Source organism: Podarcis filfolensis, assembly GCF_964270895.1.
Source record: "Podarcis filfolensis genome assembly, chromosome: 10".
Taxonomy (NCBI): Eukaryota; Metazoa; Chordata; class Lepidosauria; order Squamata; family Lacertidae; genus Podarcis; species Podarcis filfolensis.
Window position 1 is genome coordinate 16,875,846 of NC_139612.1, and position 21,289 is coordinate 16,897,134.

At 45.8% G+C, this 21,289-nt stretch overlaps 1 protein-coding gene across 5 annotated transcripts in view; it reads left to right on the top strand.

Annotated features, from left to right (window-relative positions):
• The first annotated feature begins 2,897 nt into the window (after nucleotides 1-2,897).
• GRM8 (glutamate metabotropic receptor 8) overlaps nucleotides 2,898-21,289 on the top strand; it is a 556,355-nt gene continuing 537,963 nt past the window's right edge. For 3 of the 5 annotated variants that reach the window (XM_083574456.1, XM_083574454.1, XM_083574458.1), the window contains exon 1: nucleotides 2,898-3,410. The gene's annotated coding sequence lies outside the window, so the exon portion shown is untranslated. Of the gene's footprint in view, nucleotides 3,411-3,719; nucleotides 3,869-21,289 lie in introns of those variants that run through there. The other 2 variants (XM_083574455.1, XM_083574457.1) reach the window with 2 other exon arrangements.

A 21,289-nucleotide genomic window follows, 5' to 3' on the forward strand; every position in this document is an offset into this window, starting at 1 on the left:
TTACCCCCAGGGTGCCATGGCCCTTTCTGTTCATCTGTGCATGTGTGGTAGAGGGTTTCTTCATGTTAGCAGTCAAATGCTAACCCTTTCTTTAACATTACAGTGGCACCTCTGGTTAAGAACTTAATTCATTCCAGAGGTCCGTTCTTAACCTGAAACTGTTCTTAACCTGAGGTACCACTTTAGCTAATGGGGCCTCCCGCTGCTGCTGCGCCGCCGGAGCACAATTTCTGTTCTCATCCTGAAGCAAAGTTCTTAACCCGAGGTACTATTTCTGGGTTAGCGGAGTCTGTAACCTGAAGCGTCTGTAACCCGGGGTACCACTGTATAACGTAAGAACCCCATTTCCCAACAAATCTTGGGCTACCCAAATTGGTAATCAAGTGTTTTACTGTCTTAAATACCCAAGGCCATGCTATGAGTTTATGCTCAACACAGCCATGCAGTCATAGGAGCCAGCTCCTAGGGGCTGAGGTCCGTTTACTCCCCCCAATAAAATATTTGAGGGGGCCACCTCCTCAAGTTGATGGACATTGCCACTGATGGTGTCTGTGTGCTGCACCATGTGATTATGTGGGTGGGGCTTACCTGCTCCCCCTTATTTATTCAAGTTGGCACTTGAATAAATGCAGAGTGTATGCAGAGAGTGCATGACACCAAGGGGTAGCAGTACCCCGCATTTCTTGCTATCTCATTTGCTGTGCTGGCTGTCAGCCAAAGGTCACATTTACAGCACATGGCTTCCTAAAAAAAAAAAATCAACAACCATGGGAACCAGAGGCAAACTACTGTTTCCAGAATACTTTGGGGGAAGGCATGTTCTCTACATGTATGCTGTAGAGGTGACCACAGTATATTAAATTTGTGTATACTATAGTAGGGGCAGATCGATCTCTTGGCAGACTTCTGAGGGATCAGCAAGAATTGTTTAACAGCTGACTGACACCCCCCCCCCCAATTGTTTAACAATAGCAGCAGCGAAAAGGCTCCCCTCTGCCTGGCCACTTCTGAATTAGGCTGCTAATAATTTAGCGAGGGAAGGGAGAGTCAAGAGTGGGTTTTTGTCTGACGTGAGTTTGAACTCAGGTTTGGTCCTGAGTTTTCAACAATTTTCAAATGAACACACTGCGGGGCCATGCAGAATCGACCTGCGATAAGCTTTCATCTTCAGAGCGAAACCAGTTTCACAAGAAGCACTTTTCAGGGGCAAATCGTATATACAGAAGATTTGGAGAAACCAGTGTTTTCCAAACTTGGGTCTCCAGCTAATTGGGACTACAATTCCCACAGTCCCGGATTACTGGTCCTGCTGGCTAGGGATGATGGGAGTTGTAGTCCCCAAAAACGGCTGGCGACCTAACTTCAGGAAACGCTGATTGTAGATCGTGTATCGACAACGCGGTCTCCATTGATTCTGGAAAAGAATCGTGTGGCTACGCAGCCCAAATCTGCAGAAACGCGCAGCTAAAAACAAAACAATAGTTCTTCTGGGTTTTGGGGAGAACCTTTCTCTGTTTTTCGATGATGAGCCGCAGAAGGTAGCTTCTTACCAGAGGAATTCGGGGCGGAGTTGCGAGGAATGCCTCTTTGAAGGTGGCTGCTGTGTAAACTTGTGGGTTTGGCAAGCATTTGTGCAGAAAATAATCACTGAGCGACGTGAGGGGAGGGGGGCTTTTAATCCACAGCTTTAAAATCAACCGATTGATCGCTGCCCCGCGTAATAAAAGCTGCGAGTGGCAGGTTCTGGACTCCCCTCTCCAGCTGTTCCGCGAGGTCCCCGTAACCCTGGACGGTCCAGACTCCGGCCACGCTCCTTCCTACCTCGCCGCACCTGCCGCGTCCTTTCCCTTTCCTCTCCAGTCTCCAACGCAGGGCGCCTCCTTCGCCCTCTCCGTCTTCTCTCGCTCCCTCCCGCTTGCGTCGCCGCTCTAGTTGCGACAGGGCGACGTCGTCGGTGACTCATCCTGTCACCCGAAGCGAGAGAGTGGTGGAGGAAAAAAAAAAATCCTGCCCGGGCAACCTGGGCGAGCCTGCAGTTGCAAGCAGATGCCTGCAGATGGAACCTGTTCACCAAGGCAGCAATGCACCCAGAAGGGGGTGAGGGAAGCGCAGCGCATCGGGAACCATGGGAAACGGACGCGGCGGCGGATTCCCTCCAGGGCCGCTTTCCGGAGAGACCAGAGAGGGAAACCTCCGATTCAGGAGGAAGAGGCGACCCGGCAGCTGTCCTCCGGCGAGAGGGGGCGCCATCGGAGCAGAAGGCTCCGACGCGCGGCGTTGGGAGACGGGCGTCCCTTCCTCGGACGGTTGGGCTTGGACAGCCAGCCGGAGGCAACTCCAGGCAGCGAAGAGGAGGCCTTGCAAAGTTTGACGGGCAGCCTGCGTCCGCCGTCGGGCTTCCCCCGTCGGAAGAGCCCCGAGCGAGTTCTAGAAGGGGCTGCTTAAGACCTGGGCGCGGCGTGACGCCTGGAGCGCTAGCGACGCGCGTCGCTTAATGAGTGCACTCGCGCGCGCGCTCACACGTAGACACACAACTCGGGGAAAGGGAGGCTCGCTTGCTCCTCCCGCCCCGCTTCCCTTGACTGACTCGCCTTCATTCAAGAGAAGCCGCAGTTCATACCCACACATTCCTGATTAGCCCCCACCTCCGCAACCGAGCCCTAAACTGGCTCTTCCTTTCCAATAAAACCTGGTGGAAACAGTTCTTGTCCTGAGCGTTTGTGGTGCCAGATTAAGGGGCGGGGGAGCAGGGGGGGTCGGGAGAGAGAAAGCGTGTGCGCAGGAAAGCTTTGCAGGGGAAAGGGGGCGGGGGGGGGAGAGACTAGATCCTGCTGTGATCTTTCCGATCCACATTAAAAAAAAAAAAATTGGGGGCGGAGAGAGCGCGGAAGAAAGAGGAAGGATTCTCCGATGCAACCGGCTCTGGGAGCTTTCCGTTGTGTTGGGAAGGCTGCGGCATTTCAGGAGTGACTTCGGTTTGGGCGCTCGAAAACTACCCCCCGAGTGTGTGTGTGCGAGAGAGAGAAGAGGCGGGGAGCAGAATTGGTCGGGATTGGGCTGGGCTGCGGTGGGGGAGGTGGGGGTGTTGTGAGAGCGACGGAGCTTCCCCGACTATCTCCCCGCCGCCACCTCTTTTCCTTTTGCCCGTGGCCAGGCTGAACGTCTGATAAGAGGTGGATTAGGAGGGGAGTTGAGAGACAGACCAATAGCTGCTGCCAGTGGGAGTATTTTGTGATTCACATGTAAGAGGCTCGGGAATCGCTGCCTCCTCCTTTCTTTCAGCACCAAGAACAGCTACAAGTGCAGCTCCTCGCTCGCTTGCTTTCGCTTCCCCCTCCTCGGAAAAGCCAGGCAACGTGCGCGCAAATGGAGCCGCAAGAAGGCGCCCCGAGGGCTCCTCTCCAGCCCGGGTGAGTGAGCGAGCCGGGACCCCACACCCTACCCCGTCTGCAACTTCGCGACGGGAGCGCATGCATCAAGTTGACCCGGAGTTGGGAGCCAGGGGACTGGATCCCCGGCTGCTTTGATCGCTCTGCTAAAAGCCACCCGGGGCCGAGGCGCCCCGGAAGCCCCGGAGTCTCCCTTCGGCTCCTTCCCGAGAAGTTCGAGGGCGCGGCGATGGAGGAGGCTGGCACCGCTGCCCCGGCGCTTTGCAGCCCTGCCGGGATCGCCGGATCTCCCGCGGGGGGCGGGGAGCGGGCCGAGGGGGCGGGGAGTCGCTTGGAGAGAGAGGCTGGTGGGCTGAAATTACCTAATCCTCTCTCCCTACCCGGGCGCCGCCGCCGCCGTCTATTAATTCCACCACTGACCCCCGCCGCTCCCCGCGCGATGGAGCTGCAAGTCTTGCCGAGCGATTGGGGGAATCGAGGTAGCTTTATTATTACTATTACTATTATTATTTATTAGGCTGAATGCAGTGTGTATGTGGGAGGGGAGGATGAGAGGAATGATATCAAGGGAAATGGGAGGGGATGCAATCCAGGAGGGGCAGGAAGAAGAGTGATGCGTGAATGCAAGTTGTGTGGTTTTTTGGGGTGGGGGGTGTTGAGAGAAATCCGACTTGCTCGCCAGAGGAGCTGCCGGGGTTTGTTTCTGTAGCACTTGGTGGAGCTTTCGGATCTGGAGAGACACCTGATGGGGAGCTGGGGAAGGAATTGGCAGCGTGATCAAACAGGCGTCTTGTGCCTGGTGCAAGGATGAAATCCGAACACACACACAGAGCTTACAACCCAATTTCGACCCCCTTTTTATTTATGGTTCCTCACCACCATCTGCTGATTTAAAAAAAAAATTGCATATGGCTTTCAGTCCTGAAGACTTTTTTTATTTGCTTTTTTAAACGCGCCTGTTTCCTTGGGTTTAATCCGGAGTTATGAGCCATTCCTAGGGGGCGCGGGAGCACTTGGGGGCTGCCCCGAACTTTCCTTTGAAAGCTATGCAAAGCGGAGCTTGGCGAAAGTCCTCCCAGCGCGATTTCTTCCTCTGATCTCAGGATTTAAATTTAAGCAGCTTGATCCACTTCCTCCTTGAACCTCCACCCCCCCACACCTCACCGCCGCCCGGAGGAAGGAAGTGGAGCTTTTAAGGCTCTTGGAGATCAGCAAGCCCACCCTACTGTGGAGAGAGGTCCCTTGAGGCTTGTTCAAGCTGGTAAAATCGCTCAGGATTGACCCGTGTGCCTCTTCGTGTAAATTGTAAGCTGGCGAAGGGGGGGGGGTATCCTAGCTGTCAGATTGTGCAGGACATGACAGGAGCCCCTGGGAGCCCTCACCAATTGATTCCCCAGACTTGTATTTCAGAGGAGGGGGGAACAGAGGAAGCTCTCTTGATGTCTCTCCAAAAAAGAAAGAAAGAAAAAAGCTATTTATAGAAAAGAATATGAGATGTCTGCTAATGGAATCTCATCCCTTTTGGAGATGTCTAATCTGTCCTCTTTTTTTCTTCTTAAGGCAGGTATTTTAAAGACAAGTAGGTAAATGGATCACATTGAAAACACATGCCCCCAATAACCATTTCAAACTATCAAGAGCAATTATGGATTTAGGAGAGCAGTAAGGCCAAGCCGGCACACTGACATTTGCCATTACAAGCAAGCTTGGGGGTTGAAATTCCTCACTAAAAAAGGATGTTACATTTCCACAGAGGGATTTCTATGCAGAGGGAAGCAATCGCAGTTCTTCCTTTCTTTTTAAGGAGACAGGGCTGTGGCAGTTGCATCTGAGCACATATGCACACACAGGGCATTTGGGAAGACTCAAACGCTACATGCCTTGTGAACCTACTTTTTTAGAGAACGAATGAAGCCATTTCATTCTAACGTTTCAAAATCTACAAAAGACTGGACTGCAATGAGAGATAGCGGAAGGGTTGCTGCTCACCCTTTGGTGGCAAAATACTCCATCTCCCCTTGGCAGTCTTCCAATTAGGGCTGAAATTCCTTAGGTGTAGAAGGAAATTGTATGGGGACAAGTAAAAAAAACCAAACAGAACTCAGCCGTCAACAGAGGGCACCCGCCTGAGTGCATTTGCTATCCAGGTAGCAGCAGGTTTTTGTGTGATTTTTTTAATGGAACAAAATGGTGAAATCCTGCTTGCTGATTGAACTTCTGGGCCTCCCAGTCTTAAAGCTATTTGCTTGGAAGGACACCCCATAGATGTCAGGGGAACTTAACTTCACCCTGTGCAACGAATGGCTACTGTTAGAATGCATTGCAAATATGAATGGAAGATGAGTATAAGTGCTGGGAATGAAAGTGTGCCTGATTGTTTGGGATGAAACTGACTCTGAGAGGTGAGAGGAAGGGGAGCTGGAATACAATGGCAGGCAATGTTTGATTCAGCCAAATGTATGGAGAGTTGGCAGAGCCAGCGAAAGCTGCTCTTTGGCAGCTTTTCCTGGGTGAAATTGGCAGCCAGACAGGCAGTAGCCTGATCAGACAGTGACCTTGGCAGCATTAGGGCATTAATGTTCACTTTTGGATGAACAGATCTCCAGCATCTCCAGTGCATTAGGTGAAAGGAGGCCCAGCCTCCTGAGGTTAGATATGTGCCCTGTTCCATTCCCCCTCTTTCACGTTTCTCTGACAAATGCATTTATGACAGCCAGCACGAGGAAACTCCTCCTCCGTTTTTCACGTTTGTTCTCCACTCTTCCGATCGGAGTATTTTGGGTCACTGATGCAGAACAGGAACTTCCGATAAACTGGAGCTGCAGCAATCTGTTGGCCAGAGCATTGCCTCCTCCAGGCTGATTTGGAAAGTCTGCTTGCATTTCACAAAGGAGACCGGGGATGGGAAGATGCTGCAGTTGAAGGATCAGTGAAGCACAGAGAGGAGCATTGTAGCTCTCTCTCTCTCTGTACCCCCGTTTCCCAACTCTTTGGGAAGATTTCTCCCCTTTCCTGGCATCAGAATGTGGCTGTCTTTAATTTAACAAAAACCAGAGGGGCAGAGGATCAGTGTGAAATATTTTAAAAGAGAATGCAGCTGTGTTCAGTGAGGAGCTGATTTTCCCAGATAGTGTTGGAATAGGCTTATTTGAAATACTGTGGATGCATTTTAAGAGTTTTCCCCCCCAATGGAAAACATGTTCTAGAACTGATGCTGGTAAGAGTGGCTGTTAGCATTTACACTGCTTTTAGCATTCCTTACAAGAATTATGTAGGATAGTTAAATTCTCAATGCATTGTCAGCGGGGGCTTAGAGACAGTGATTTGCCTCCAGTCACCCACTAAATGGATGGCAGCTGATACGTGAATTGGGGACTTCCCAGATCACACTCTCAGCTGTCAGCATGGCACCAGGTTTTTGATTAGGACCACGAACTTGGAAGAAACATCTATTTAGTCTTGCTCCCAGCCTAGTGCTGGATCTAAAAAACAGGGTACAACTACTGAAACCCTGAACTACCGCTGTCTAACCTCTCTCCTTCATTATCTCCAGCAAAACAGAGCCCACCACCTCCCAAGTCAGTCTTTCCTGCTATCACATAACTCTTGCCATTAGGAAGCTTCTAATGTTTACTCACTTTGGGGGAAAGTTATAAGGAGTTTGCTGAGCGAGGGAGAGTTTGGCCTTGCAAATCGTTATGTGCCTTGATAAAGAAGGGTGGTTTTGAGAAAGACCTGGTCCTGTAATGATAAGTTGTGAGATAAAGGGACCCGCCTTCTGCTAGTCCCAGGACTGGATCTTGCCAATAACTTATCATTTGCCTTTTATTGTTGTGTGTGCAGAGGTACGAAACTGTATTAGCCAGCAGTTGAATTCTCAGACTTGGTCAGGCTTAGAGCTGAGCCACTGAAATAAGCGGGTGTCTTCTGGTCACAACTCTGGATACTTTTTCCATGTGGCACCTCAAACAGGGCAGTAAATGGCACCCAAAACGATTGCGAACGGGCTGGAATATGTTCCCCAGGAAGAAAGGCTGCAATGTCTGGAGATCTGTAATTCTGAAAAAAATAATGATAAGGCAGGTGATGTTATAAGCATAGTGTGAAGAAATGATATGGAGAGATTGGTAATAGTAAGTTAACTGTACCTGCAATACACACCCTGGCTGACTTCAGGCATTAGATCACAGGGACTAAATTTCCTTAGATGTAGCAACAGCCAAAATTCTTAATGTAGCCAAGAGATGTAAGGTTTGCTACATTCACTGCTGAAGGTGTCCCACACTTCCTGCTGACAGTTTTCCAGCCTGTTAGCAGCAGCGTTCAGCAACACCCACTGCTGTCCACAAAAACCTGTTGCCACCATTTGTCCAGAACAGCTTTCTTAGACCCCCCCCCCGAACAGCTTTTCATGACATTGGGTGTTTCATTGCTCCCAAAAGCAATCCTTTCCCCTGTACCATGATTTACCTAATCAAAATCCCACTTCAAGAGTTGTTGGCAGTACCACAGGGAGGAAAAAGGGATACTTCTGTTTCCCCCTCTGCCAGGATAAAAGCACCCAGGTAGCAATTTAGACAAGGAATTTAGATATGTGGAAAAGGTTAAGCATCCTCTCCTCATCCTCTGTTGCACTCATCTCCTTCTTGCATGCATCTGGTTGGCCACTGGGAGAACAAAGTGCTGGATAAGTCTGGCTTTTAGCCTGATCTAGCAGAGCTCTTGTTATGTTTGTGGGTGGCAGACCACTATGATCTCCGGATTGAGCAAGTGTCAGAATCTAATAAATGCTTGGGGAGTTAACACCAGGAAATTGCTTGACCCGTGTGTATTAAGCTGTGTGCTAGACACCTCTCTAACCCCCTGGAATCAGCATGTTTTAAAAGCTCCTGTGATTTAGCCTGGGGTAATGCACCATTCGGGATGTGGGTGGTGCTGTGGGTTTACCACAGAGCCCAGGACTTGCTGATCAGAAGGTCAGCAGTTCGAATCCCCGCGACGGGGTGAGCTCCTGTTGCTCGGCCCTGCTCCTGCCAACCTAGCAGTTCAAAAGCACGTTGAAGTGCAAGTAGATAAATAGGTACCGCTCTGACGGGAAGGTAAATGGCGTTTCCATGCGCTGCTCTGGTTCGCCAGAAGCGGCTTAGTCATGCTGGCCACATGACCCAGAAAGTGTACGCCGGCTCCCTCGGCCAGTAAAGCGAGATGAGCGCCGCAACCCCAGAGTTGGCCATGACCGGACCGGTCAGGGGTTCCTTTACCTTTTAATGCACCATTAGGACAACCAAAGATCAAAGGAACTCTGCACGAGACGCCCAGTGAGTGGGGCTTCTCCCTACAGATAAAGCCAAGAGCTTAGCATGGAAAGGGGGTAGCAGCAACAGAAGCCATGTGAGCTGGAAGCTGAGGTCTGTTTGAATCCAGGGCTGCAGCTATGGGGGAAGCAAGACCCTCTTGGAGTGTCAGTGCTGGGAGCCCCTTCATCGTAGAGTCAGGTTGTATATGTGTATATATCTTTATACATCATAAAGATACCACAGTCCCCACTGTTCCTTTCCCCCAAAAGAGAGCACGGACCCTGTGTAAACACGCCTGGAACCCCTGGTGTCTTGCAACGCTTGGAGATTGGGGTGGCATGCAACAACAACAACAACAATAATAATATCTTTATTGTCATTGCCCCCTCTCAGGGACAACGAAATCACTTGACTGCTCCATAAAAACACTAATTAAAACAATACAGTATAGTACAGCAAGGAAGATTAGATGACTTTCAAAGTCCAGGCTTCCCATTCAGGGCCGAGATCGCTCTGGAGAAGAAGCTGTTCTTAAGACGGCTCGTTCTTGTCTTCATCGTCCTGTATCTCCGTCCCGACGGCAGGAGCTCGAAGAGACAGTGACCAGGATGCGATGGATCTTTTACTATGTCCAGTGCCTTCCTATGGCACCTTGTGGCATAAATCTGCTCTAAGGTGGAGAGTGGGCAGCCAACAATGCTCTCTGCTGCCTTAACAACTCTGCACAACCCCATCCTGTCCTGGGTAGTACAGCTTCCGTACCACACACATAAGCCATAAGGGAGCACGCTCTCAATGGCATAGTGATAGAAGGCAAGCAGCAGTTTCTGCGGAAGATGGTTCTTATGTTGTGTTTAGTGGCATTGCTTTGATCAAATATGGAGTTCTCACACCTATCGAGACACCCATATAACATGTCGTTTGGCATTCACCAAGTTTTTAGCAACAGAGCTGGTAAAATATTGGTGAACTATGTAGTTAGGATGAATAATTCACATCTCTCTCTTTGCAGAGCTTGGAGAAGGGGAATCAACCATTCTCACTTGCTGTGTATATTTAGATGACAAATCCAGGCTGAGTAGCGTTACTGGAATCCTCTCAGATAACACTGCTACCACTGCCATGATACTCTCCCAGAAGCAAGCAGTATTTGGGGACTAATTTAAGGAGCTTGGGTAGATTTGTTGTCTAAGTGTCCAAGATTGACCGGCGTATTTGTCCTTCAGCCTAAGTTAGTCACATCGACCTGCATATCTGTGGGGCTTTACAGTACCCCTTTGGACACCATGACTTTCTGTTGCGACTGTTGCAGAAAAGTTGTCTGTGTTGCTTTGAGAAGTACTTTCTGCAGCGTCAATTGTGCACTCGATTCTCTGAGCTAAAGTGTGTTCAGCTACCTATATCAATGTGTTGACAGGTTGTGCCTGGAGGGGGAATGGAAAGAGTTTGTATTTTAAAAATTGTGCCCCCAATACACACAGACATTGCAGGTTTTTTCTTCCAATTCTGTATCTATAGTTTTTAAACTGCAATGGAATTATACTTGAATCACCCAGAACATTTAATTTTTTTTTAAAAAAAACCCTTTTGGTCATCACTAAACCAGTCTTTCAGGATTTGCTTATTCCAGTGCACCATGCTCGGCTGTACTTGTTTATTAATTAATAAAAATTATATACTGCTTAACTGAGATTGCTAAGCAGTTACATAAAATATAACGAGATCTTTAGAAAAAAAAATCCTGTATCACCACATTACAATCAAAGCCTCAAAGTGTGTATATTCACATTTTTCATGTCTTATGAAAAATCTGGACAATTGTAATCTGAATTATTCTGAATACTATTAGTATTCCCCACGTGGTTTCTTTACACACACACACACACACACACACACACACACACTGTCTCGCAGGCTGGGACAAATCTTATGTCTCCTTGCATCATTTGATACATTGAGATTTTGTTGTATTTTTACATATGTTTTCCTCATTTAAGCCATTATCTCTTTGCCTGAGAGATAGCAAAATAAGAATGTGCTGGGCATTGGCATTCTTAAAACAAAACATTTACATTTCATGTCCTCTTCTATGCATCTCATTTAAAATGACAATACAATGGTGTTGTTGTTGTTTTAATGCCCCAATATTCTATTTTTTTTTTAACCAGTAGAGATCAGCTGTCAGAACACGACCAGTTCTGTATTCTGTATAGAAACAAAATGGATCACTGAACTGTGTTGCCCAAACAGGCTTGACCTTGCTTTGAAATGGAATCAAAAATAATGTGTGTGAAGTGGTTTGTAACTCTTGTCTCCACCTTACTTTCATTTAGCATCGGTAGTGTGCCAGATACCTTACAGAGTAAAGATATGAAATCATATCTGTTTGGAGTTGGATAAGGTGGGTTTGGTTGCTTACACATTATACGTGGGGTTGCCTCTGAAGACAGTTCAGAAACTTCAGCTGGTGCAGAATTTGGCAGCCAGGTTGTTCACTGGGGCAAGGTGGTTTGAGCATATTGCATTGATCCTGACCCAACTCCACAGGCTGCCAATTGGTTTCCTGGCCCAATTCAAAGAGCTGTTTTTCACCTATAAAACCTTAAATGGCTCAGGACCATAATACCACAAGGACCTCCTCTCCTCATATGACCTGACTCAGACGCTGTGATCATCCTCTGAGGCCCTTCTTCATGTGCCCTCTCCATGAGAGCGGGTGGCGCTGTGGTCTAAACCACTGAGCCTCTTGGGCTTGCTGATCAGAAGGTTGGTGGTTTGAATCCCCATGACGGAGTGAGCTCCTGTTGCTCTGTCCTAGCTCCTGCCAACCTAGCAGTTCGAAAGCACACCAGTGTAAGTAGATAAATAGGTACCGCTGCGGCGGGAAGGTAAACAGCATTTCTGTGTGCTCTGGTTTCTGTCACAGTGTTCCGTTGCACCAGAAGTGGTTTAGTCATGCTGGCCACATGACCTAGAAAGCTGTCTGTGGAGAAATGCCAGCTCCCTCAGCCTGAAAGCGAGGTGAGTGCCACAACCTCATACAGGGCTGTCTTAAGCATATGCGGCACTTAAGCATATCCACCCCCCCCCAGGTTGCCCAGTCCCAGGGTGCTAATGGTTTGTTGTGGTTTTTTTATGTTGGTTTTTTGGGGTGTTTTTATCCTGTATTTTTACATTGTGATCTGCCATGTGATCTTCAAATGAAAGGCAGTATACAATTTTAATAAATAATAGAATTGTCAAATTGGAAGGGACCTCGGAGGTCATTGGTCCAACCCCTGCTCAGTGCAGGATCTGCAACTGCAGCATCCTTGAGAGATGGCTGCCCATCCTCTCCTTCAAGAACTCCAGCAAAGGAGAGACTTGTTTTGCAGCATCCTAGGGGGATCAAGTAATACAGGCGTGAGCAAACAAATCCTCTTTAACAGCCCTCATATGGGAGTGCAGAGTTTTCTCAAGTCAAGTTGTGCAAGGGCCAAACGCTCCCTATTTGTATTCATCGGAGTACAGTCGCTATAAACAAAACTCCCTGCAGTCTTCTTACCAAAATGAACCCGGTACTTTGCACGGAACTAGCATTGCGATGCATTATTTAGAGTTCATTAATATAAAGTACACTACAGCTGACACTGGCGACTTCTGTAAGAAGTAATGAGCTTGTAATAAGAATAATGACTAGTCCCATTAGCCTCTTCTTTCTCCCTACTCTTTCTATTGTCAACATGGAATCACATGCTGAGCATGAACTTAACTCTGGCCACGTATGGGAAGATGAGGCCATTCCTGCACATTGCTAGTCACGCCTAAGTCCAACTTGTAGATGTTGAACTGCAATGAGGACTTCAGTCCACAGTAACCAGTGAGAGCAAGATTTGCAGAAGCCACCCATTCTTACCTTCCAGCAGAACACCATTTAGTTTCTTCCTTTATTCATATACAGAGCAATGGCTTTTCCAGCATTAGAGCAACAGTCTGTAATCTGTTTGGGGAAAAGGCCCACCTTTCACTCAAACTGCTAAAATATCCTAGGCTGGTTGTCCATTGCTACTATTAAAAAGGCATGTACACATGATTTCTCCAGAGTGGTTCTGTGCATTTGAATCCACATCTCAATGAAAGCAATGCCATGCACCAAGGCAAACACCACAGCTATATGCATGATCCCATGTGCATCAGATTATGTGTCTGGTTTATGCTTGTGGTTCCTAATACAGAAGCTTGCTTATGTAGGAGGAGCTCCTCTGTTCTGTTGGATTAGGACATCTCTTTGTGAGTTTTTTCTCCTCCCACTTATACACTCTTCCTCTTTTGTTTCTCCTTTCTGAAACAAACTTAAAATGCTTGTCTGCCAGTGGTTCAACACACTCCAGGGCCATGTTTGCACCATACAATTTAAGCACTGTGATACCACTTTAAACAGTCATAGCTTCTTCCCCCAAGGAATTCTGGGAGCTGTAGTCGGTTGAGCTGTCAGAAGAGTCCGCTTCGTCTTGGAGAGCTATTAATTCTTGGAGTTCCCTGAGCTCTCAGCACCCTTAACAAACTACAGTTCCCAGAATTCTTTGGGAGGAACCATGACTTTTTAAAGGGGTATCATAGAGCTTTAAAGGTATAGTTTGCATGTGGCCTAGGTGACACTTCCTACCTGTAGGTCACAACATACCAGCTGAAGATAAATGCATTAGTGCATCTGAGTGCTTATTTAACACAATGTAATTTAGATCCACTATGTAGACTCAAGGTATTCTGATCATGCACATTCAGTAAGTGACAAGCAAATCTAGGCATGCTCTTTCTGTATTTATTTATCATGTGGACACTGGCTAAAACTATATAAAAAAAACAACCCACACAACTCTGATAACTTGGGAATACAGTTAGATTAATTCAGATTTATAGCTACAGGAGTGAGGTTTTATTTTGAATAAGAATTCTGACTATGAAAGGAGGCTGTCTGGATTTATAGCACAGCAGGTCAATATTTTTTCATTTGTCTAAAGTGCATTGATAACAATGAAAACAAATGTTTATGAAATTATTTCGCTGTTAGCTGCAGGAGTTCAGACGACTGCATTTGTATTACTGTAATATTTAATATTAATCAATAGAGCAAAAGTGATGTGGTTTGAATAAGCCAGGGAGTATAATGAAAGCTTTTACTTATTCAATGACATAAAGAGCCTAAAAGTAATTCAGTGCAATGTAATTTTCATTGCATTGGACTGTGACGTAGTCTAAAAATAATGCATTATAAGCAATTCATTTTCTGTTTCCCAGACAGGTTTTAGCCATTAACAGCAATGAATCAGATGTCCCCTTCTTTTAGGCAGTGGAGAGTGATCTAACCCTTTGATACACAAGCATCAAACGTGTATGTAGTACTTTATTCTGCTTGTGGGATTTCTTTATGCTTCCACACGCTATAAATGTCCCTACGTTTATAGCGTGTGGAAGCATAAAGAAGTCCCACAAGCAGAATAAAGTACTACATACACATTTTGATGCTCATACATCAAAGAGTTAGATCACTGCGTGCTGTTGAAGACGGGACATGTGATTCATTGTTGCTGGTGGTGAAAACCTGTATGGAGAACAGAAAATGAATTGCTTACAACGCATTGTTTCTGGGAATACGTCACAGTCAAGTGCAATGAAAATCACATTCCTCTGAATTACTTTAGCTCCCTTATGTCATTAAATAAGTAAAAGCTTTGATCACATGGCCATCCTGGCTGTATGACAACAATGTCATATTATGGAATCCCTGAAATAGCTGCTGGAGATTAGCTTATTATACTTCCCCTGCCACCAAGCTCACAAGGTTGCCTTGGGCCAGTTGCAAGTCTCTCAGCCTAACCTACCTGGCAGGGTGGTGGTTGTTGTGAGGAAAAATATAAGGAGAAGGAGAGCCATGTAAAGGTGGAATAGAGAAATAATGAATAAAACTGAATGCAGAGCAAGTCTTTGGAAGTAAACTGATCCTAATCACAACTTTACATGTTATTACAGTGGTACCTCAGGTTACAGACACTTCAGGTTACAGCCTCCGCTAACCCAGAAATAGTACCTCGGGTTAAGAACTTTGCTTCAGGAAGAGAACAGAAATCGTGCAGTGGCAGCGGGAGGCCCCATTAGCTAAAGTGGTACCTCAGGTTAAGAACAGTTTCTGTGTTAAGAACAGGGCTGTGTGCGTGTGCGTGTGCGTGTGTGTGTGTTTGTGCTGTGCTGTGCCGGCTTTCAAGACCAAAGCCCTCCCCGAGCAGCATGCATGTACAGCTTTGAATATAGATAAATATCAAACTCATTAAGATTTTGCAGTCAAGAACCCTGATCCACCATCGTGGTGTAGTGGTTAAGAGTGGTGGACTTATAATCTGGTGAACTGGGTTCAATTCCCTGCTCCTCCACATGCAGCTGCTGGGTGACCTTGGGCTAGTCACACTTCTCTGAAGTCTCTCAGCCTCACTCACCTCACAGAGTGTTTGTTGTGGGGGAGAAAGGGAAAGGAGATTCTTAGCCGCTTTGAGACTCCTTTGGGTAGTGATAAAACGGGATATCAAATCCAAACTCCTCCACTTCTTCATGTTGGAGTGTGTTTGCAAGAAGCAGAGGCCCATTCTCCAGCTCCCTCTGTTCACATGTGTCACACATCTGTTGCTGTTCAGGCTCTGGTCCTGCAGAGATTGCCACTCTACCTGCTGAAAATATGGATGGATGGACACTCCCATTGGAAGTATCCTCACTGGTGGAAGCAGCTCAAAGCCCCAATATGGGGTGTTGCAGAGGTGGAGCAGCACGCTTGCATCCTAAACTGGCCCAGTGAGCTGCAAGTTGTGGTGTTTGTGGGATAGAGGCCTGCTTGCATTTCCAGCTCTGGAGCTGGAGTAGCAGAGCAGCCTGTTTTTCATGGCCTGGCATGAGTGATGAGGCTGTGGAAGCAGCGGTGGCGCCGCCATAGCCCAGTTGGGGTTTGCTTTGTGCCCAAAGGCAGCAGTCTAAAACCACTCCATAGCCCAGCACAGCAAGTCCAATAAAACAATTTGAAACCATTTAAAACTGAGAGGACAAGAATATAAACAATAAAGGAACTGGCACAGCGCCTTTTAACGAAAAGCAGAGCACGGCAAAACGGTTTTCAAGGCTCATCTAAACATCGGTAAGGGAGGGGCTGAATGTGCATTTCCTCAGAGGGGAGTTTTACAAGTTAACATACCCTCCACCCTGTTGAAGGCAGAAACCAAGACTCAATTCTCTGTGACGCCATCTTCCAGTTTTTTCCTCATGAGAGCACGGCGGTCATTTTGGACGTGTGATTTTGTACAATTTCACTCCACAAGTCACCCCAAAGTGCTTTTGGTCCAAAAATGCTTTTGGGGAGATGTACAAGATCATGCCCCCCCCAAAAGCAGCATGAAATCGTACGAGATTACAATGCCCAAAATCGTGTGAGATCACAATGTCCAAAATGGCTGCCATGGTCTCATGAGAAAAAAACAAGATGTCCTGGTTTTTCTGGGACTGTTGACGGGTATGCAAGTATGGGGTCATCACTGAGATGGTTTTGTGTAAAATGCCTACCCGTCTCGTTGATCATGATGAAGGGCCTACAAACAAGTGCCTCTGAGGCTGATATTAAGGCCTGGCTCTAATATTCATAGGGGTGTAGGAGGTCCTTCAAATATATTGCTGGTTTTTACACTCCTCATGCCGATACAGGGCCCTACACCTGGTTTCTAACATTCATTCAGAAAATGGGGGTGCTTGAAGGAATAGGGGAGATCACAAAGTCACAGGAGTCTTGCTTTCAGCCTGCTAGAAAAATAACCTGCTTCCTCCAAGTTCCTCTTTCCAGTCACTTCTAAGTTCATTCAGTGAAAAAATAATACGAGAGCTTTCATTTGCACTTCATATTTTGCTGCTTGGGGCATACTTGCATACCTGTCAACAGTCCCAGAAAAACCAGGACATCCCATTTTTTTCTAGCAAGAGCATGGCAGCCATTTTGGGCATTGTGATCTCACGTGATTTCACACCACTTTATTGGGGGGCATGATTTTGTGCATCACCCCAAGACATGCATCATCATTATCATCATCATCATCATTATCATCATCTATACTCTTGCATCTTTAATTTCAGATTTTGACATTTAAATATGAGGTGCATTAAATGATGTGTATAGAAAGATCTACTTTTGCCATTCTTCCAGAGCTGTGTTAAAATTCTGAAGCAGGCATATTCCATTTATAATGGGAACCAATGACTCAGCATATGCAATAATCTAATACCCCGGAATTACTGTTAACTGTAGAAACTGTTTTTATTGGAGTGTTTTCTACCTGGAGACACTATCCAATAAATGTAAAGCTGATGTCCAGTGTTTTGAGGTTGAGGGTGACTCATAATCAGCGGGGCCAAATTCTGCTTTCTGAGTTACACAGCTATAAATCTAGATGGATATATATTTAAGCCACTGAAGCTACTTTAGACTTACTTATATGGAACTAAGAGCAGAGAGTGTCCTAGTCGCTTGTCTCGAGGAACCTGAATAGAACAGAATCTGTACAGATTTATACCTTGAGATGTGCCAAGAAGGCCAGTTTGATGGTATCTGGTGTCCTGTAAATCTTCGACTCACAGAGGCTTAACCTAAGCCAAATAATAGGAGGGAGAATGGTGCTATCCTTAAAAATAAAATAAAATAAAAATAATAAAAGCCTTGTGCTTCACACAGCCCTGATCCCTGATATTTCTAATAGGTACACTCTCTCGTTCACACTGCTTCCCTATGTTTCATTTTCAAGTCTTTATTTTGGTATCACAGTGAGATATTTTTTACCGTGAACACAGGAGATTTCAGCCTGACTCATTTTCACAGGCTTTGAAACGCTCATCCGTTTATACTTCTCCTGTTAGGTCTATGCCCTATTAAGTTTTAACTGGTGGAATATTCGAAACCCAAACAGGATTCACTAAGAGGTGGTAACCTGGGACAAAGGTCACGTGGGTGGTTAAACTGTGGGGCCAGGGCATGGAATCACATTGTTTTGGTAATGAGTCAAATCACATTTTGGTTGCTTGGTTCATACTTTAGGTTTACATCCTGGGTTTGGCTATCAACTGGTCTTTGGCTCTGAAATTTGGGTGTCATTCTTAGATTCCTAAGAAGTGCAAAAAGGACTGCTTACCCAATCTTGCGGTGGGCGGTGGGTGTGGCCTATTTTAGGAGGCCCCAGTCCCTGGACAGTTAGCCAGCAGTTGGGAGATTCCCCTGGTTGCTAACTTTGCATGTTGTGGATAACCCATTAATCCTAGGCTTGATCCTGTCATGCCTCAGTCCTCCATCAGGAGGCTGAGAAGAATATACAGTGGTACCTCGGGTTACAGACGCTTCAGGTTACAGACACTTCAGGTTACAGACTCCGCTAACCCAGAAATAGTACCACGGGTTAAGAACTTTGCTTCAGGATGAGAACAGAAATCTTGCGGCGGCAGCAGGAGGCCCCATTAGCTAAAGTGGTACCTCAGGTTAAGAACAGTTTCAGGTTAAGAACAAACCTCCAGAAAGTTCTTAACCCGAGGTACCACTGTACACCCAATGCCTAAGCCGAATCCTACCTACACCTGGGATCAAGAAAGTTCTGGCCAATTTTGAAATCCCAGAACATTGTATTGTCCAGTTTATTCACCTTCCTTAGTTGAGGCCTTGCAGTTGCTTCCACACAGCGCATTATCACGCCACTGCAGCAATGCTATAAGAGGGGTGCCCAAGCTTTTTTCAAAGAGGGCCAGATTTGATATTTGATGAAGTGAACACGCATGAGGGCCACTAAAATTTTAGTGGCAAGAAATTGGGAAAATACTAAAACAGCTCAAATAGCAGACTGGCAAACATTCATGGTAGAATACTTGCAGCTAGCAAAGGTGACGGGAAGAGTTAGAAGCCAAACAAAACAAAAAGTTCACAAGGAATGGAGAATATTTAAAGAATATTTGAAGAACCATGGTATAAAGGGTAATTTCCTGGCAGACCTAGACTGAGCCTTGTTAGTATATAAAGATAATTGACAATTTACATAGAAATATGATAAAACATAGAAGAAATAAGTAACTGTGAGGTAAAAGTTCATTTAACAGATAACATACAATGAGAATGTTTGGAAGTCTTTTTTAAAACCTCAAATACTTTTTCTTCTTGATTTTTTTCTTTTTCTTTTTTTCCCTTTCCCCCCCTTTCCCCCCCTTTTTTCATAAATTGTAGTGTCATGTGTCTTGTGAGGTATACAAAGTATCCTTGCTTCAGTTGCCTTCATTTTCTTTTTTGTTACAAACAAAACCAGACAGTGTTGTATAAATGTCTATTTTTTAAAATAATAAAGATTGAATAATAATAATAAAAATAATGCATGAGGGCTGACCAAAGTTGTTGGAATGAAGTTATTGAGCTTTTTTTAGGATTAAAGTTGTTGAGTTTTTTTACCCCAGGAGGTAGACTGCCACAAGGGCTGGATTAAACCAACTGGCAGGCTGGACTTTGGACATGCCTGTGCTAGAACATGAGAAGTGATGCGGGAAAGATGGATCACAGACCCTCCAAAGTTCCCTATTTTCCAGAGACAGTCCCAGATTTACAGAAGCCTTTCTGGTTTCTGATTTGATTCCAGAATATCCTGCCTTTCCTTAGGACATCCCTATTTTCATCGGAGAAATATTGGAGGACATGAAGTTACCCCTGAGCCGTCTGAGGACAGCTCTGTATAGGGAAGCTTTTTATGTTTAATGTTTTATTATGTTTTTATATATATTGGAAGCTGCCCAGAGTGGCTGGGGCAACCCAGTTAGATGGGCTGGGTACAAATAGTAAAGAAGCTGTTGTTGTTGCTGCTGCTGCTATAGAATAGGACCTCCCTATTTTCATCAGAGAAATATTGGAGGGTTTGGGATAATATGATTTCTTCATATGTCTGTGCTGCTCACCCACCGGAAACAATTGTTGTTGTTTAGTCATTTAGTTGTGTCCAACTCTTCGTGACCCCATGGACCAGAGCACGCCAGGCAGTCTTGTCTTCCACTGTCTCTCTCAGTTTGGTCAAACCTCAATCTTCTTAAGGCAGTGGAAGAACACAATCTTAAGTTCTCTATCTGTAAAGTGAGGAGAGTGATATCTCTCAAAGAACTATAGATCACCTATAGAGGTAACATAATTAGTAGCCACATAATAAATAATAATAATAATAATAATAATAATAATAATAATAATAATAATAATTTATTTATACCCCGCCCATCTGGCTGGGTTTCCCCAGCCACTCTGGGCGGCTTCCAACTGAATATTAAAAACAATACAGCACCAGACATTAAAAAATTCCTTAAACAGGGCCGCCTTCAGTTGTCTTTTAAAAGTAAAATAGTTGTTTATTGCCTTGACATCTTCTGGAAGGGCGTTCCACAGGGCAGGCACCAATACCGAGAAGGCCCTCTGCCTGGTTCCCTGTAACCTCAATTCTCGCAGCGAGGGAACCACGAGAAGGCCCTCGGCGCTGGACCTCAGTGTCCGGGCTGGATGATGGGGGTGGAGACGCTCCATACAAGATGGCTTCCATTTTCCTTCAACCATGTTGCATTTCTGTCCACATGGGAAGCCATAATATTGCAGTGGTTTCAATATGATTTCTTTACACAGTGAGTCCCCTTCCCAAACCCTTGAGGTAGACATAGGATGAGCTTACTGGATCAAGCCAGTGGCTCAGCCAGACCAGCATCATATTCTCACAGCGGCCAGCAAAGATGTCAGGTGGGCCCTGTGATTTGCAGCAATGGCCTCTGGAGTCTTAATGCCTCTGACAGGGGAGATGGAACAAATAAGGTGATGGCTGTTGAAAGCCTTATCATCTAGGAATTTGTCCAATCCACTTATACTACAAACACAATTTCATATGATATACAGTTAATTCTTTACAGCCACCCCAAAGTAGCTTTTAGTTTTCAGCTGTGAACATAAAACCCAAACCTGATGGAAGATTTAGCTTTTATGGCGCTTGATCCTCTAATCTGCCATGCAGGACAAGAAACGGACAGGATCAAGTACTGTTTTTATGGCAGTGTTGAAAGTCCTGGAGTTACGCCATTTCTACAAATTTCCCAGCAGGAATGCTGAATGAGTTAAACAGCTTGGGTCAGTGGAGCAGCGCTGGTGAAATTCATTTCTTCTTTTTTCTTTTGGTAATTTTCATTTATTTATTTTCTTACATTTATTCCTCTCACCTTTCTTCCAAGGAGCTCAAGGTGGAATACATAATTCTCCTCATTCCTACTTTATCCTCACGGCAACCCTGTGAGGTAGGTCAAGCTGAGATTGAGTGACTAGCCCAAGGCCTCCCAGTGAGTTCTATGACTGGGTGGAAGTTTGAACTTTGGTCTTCTAGGTCCTCATCCTATACTCTTAACTATTATGGGACACTGGCTCTGTAATCCAGACAAATAATAAATATCACATCACTGATAATACAGTGGTACCTCAGGTTACATATGCTTCAGGTTACGCTTCAGGTTACAGACTCCGATAACCCAGAAATAGTGCTTCAGGTTAAGAACTTTGCTTCA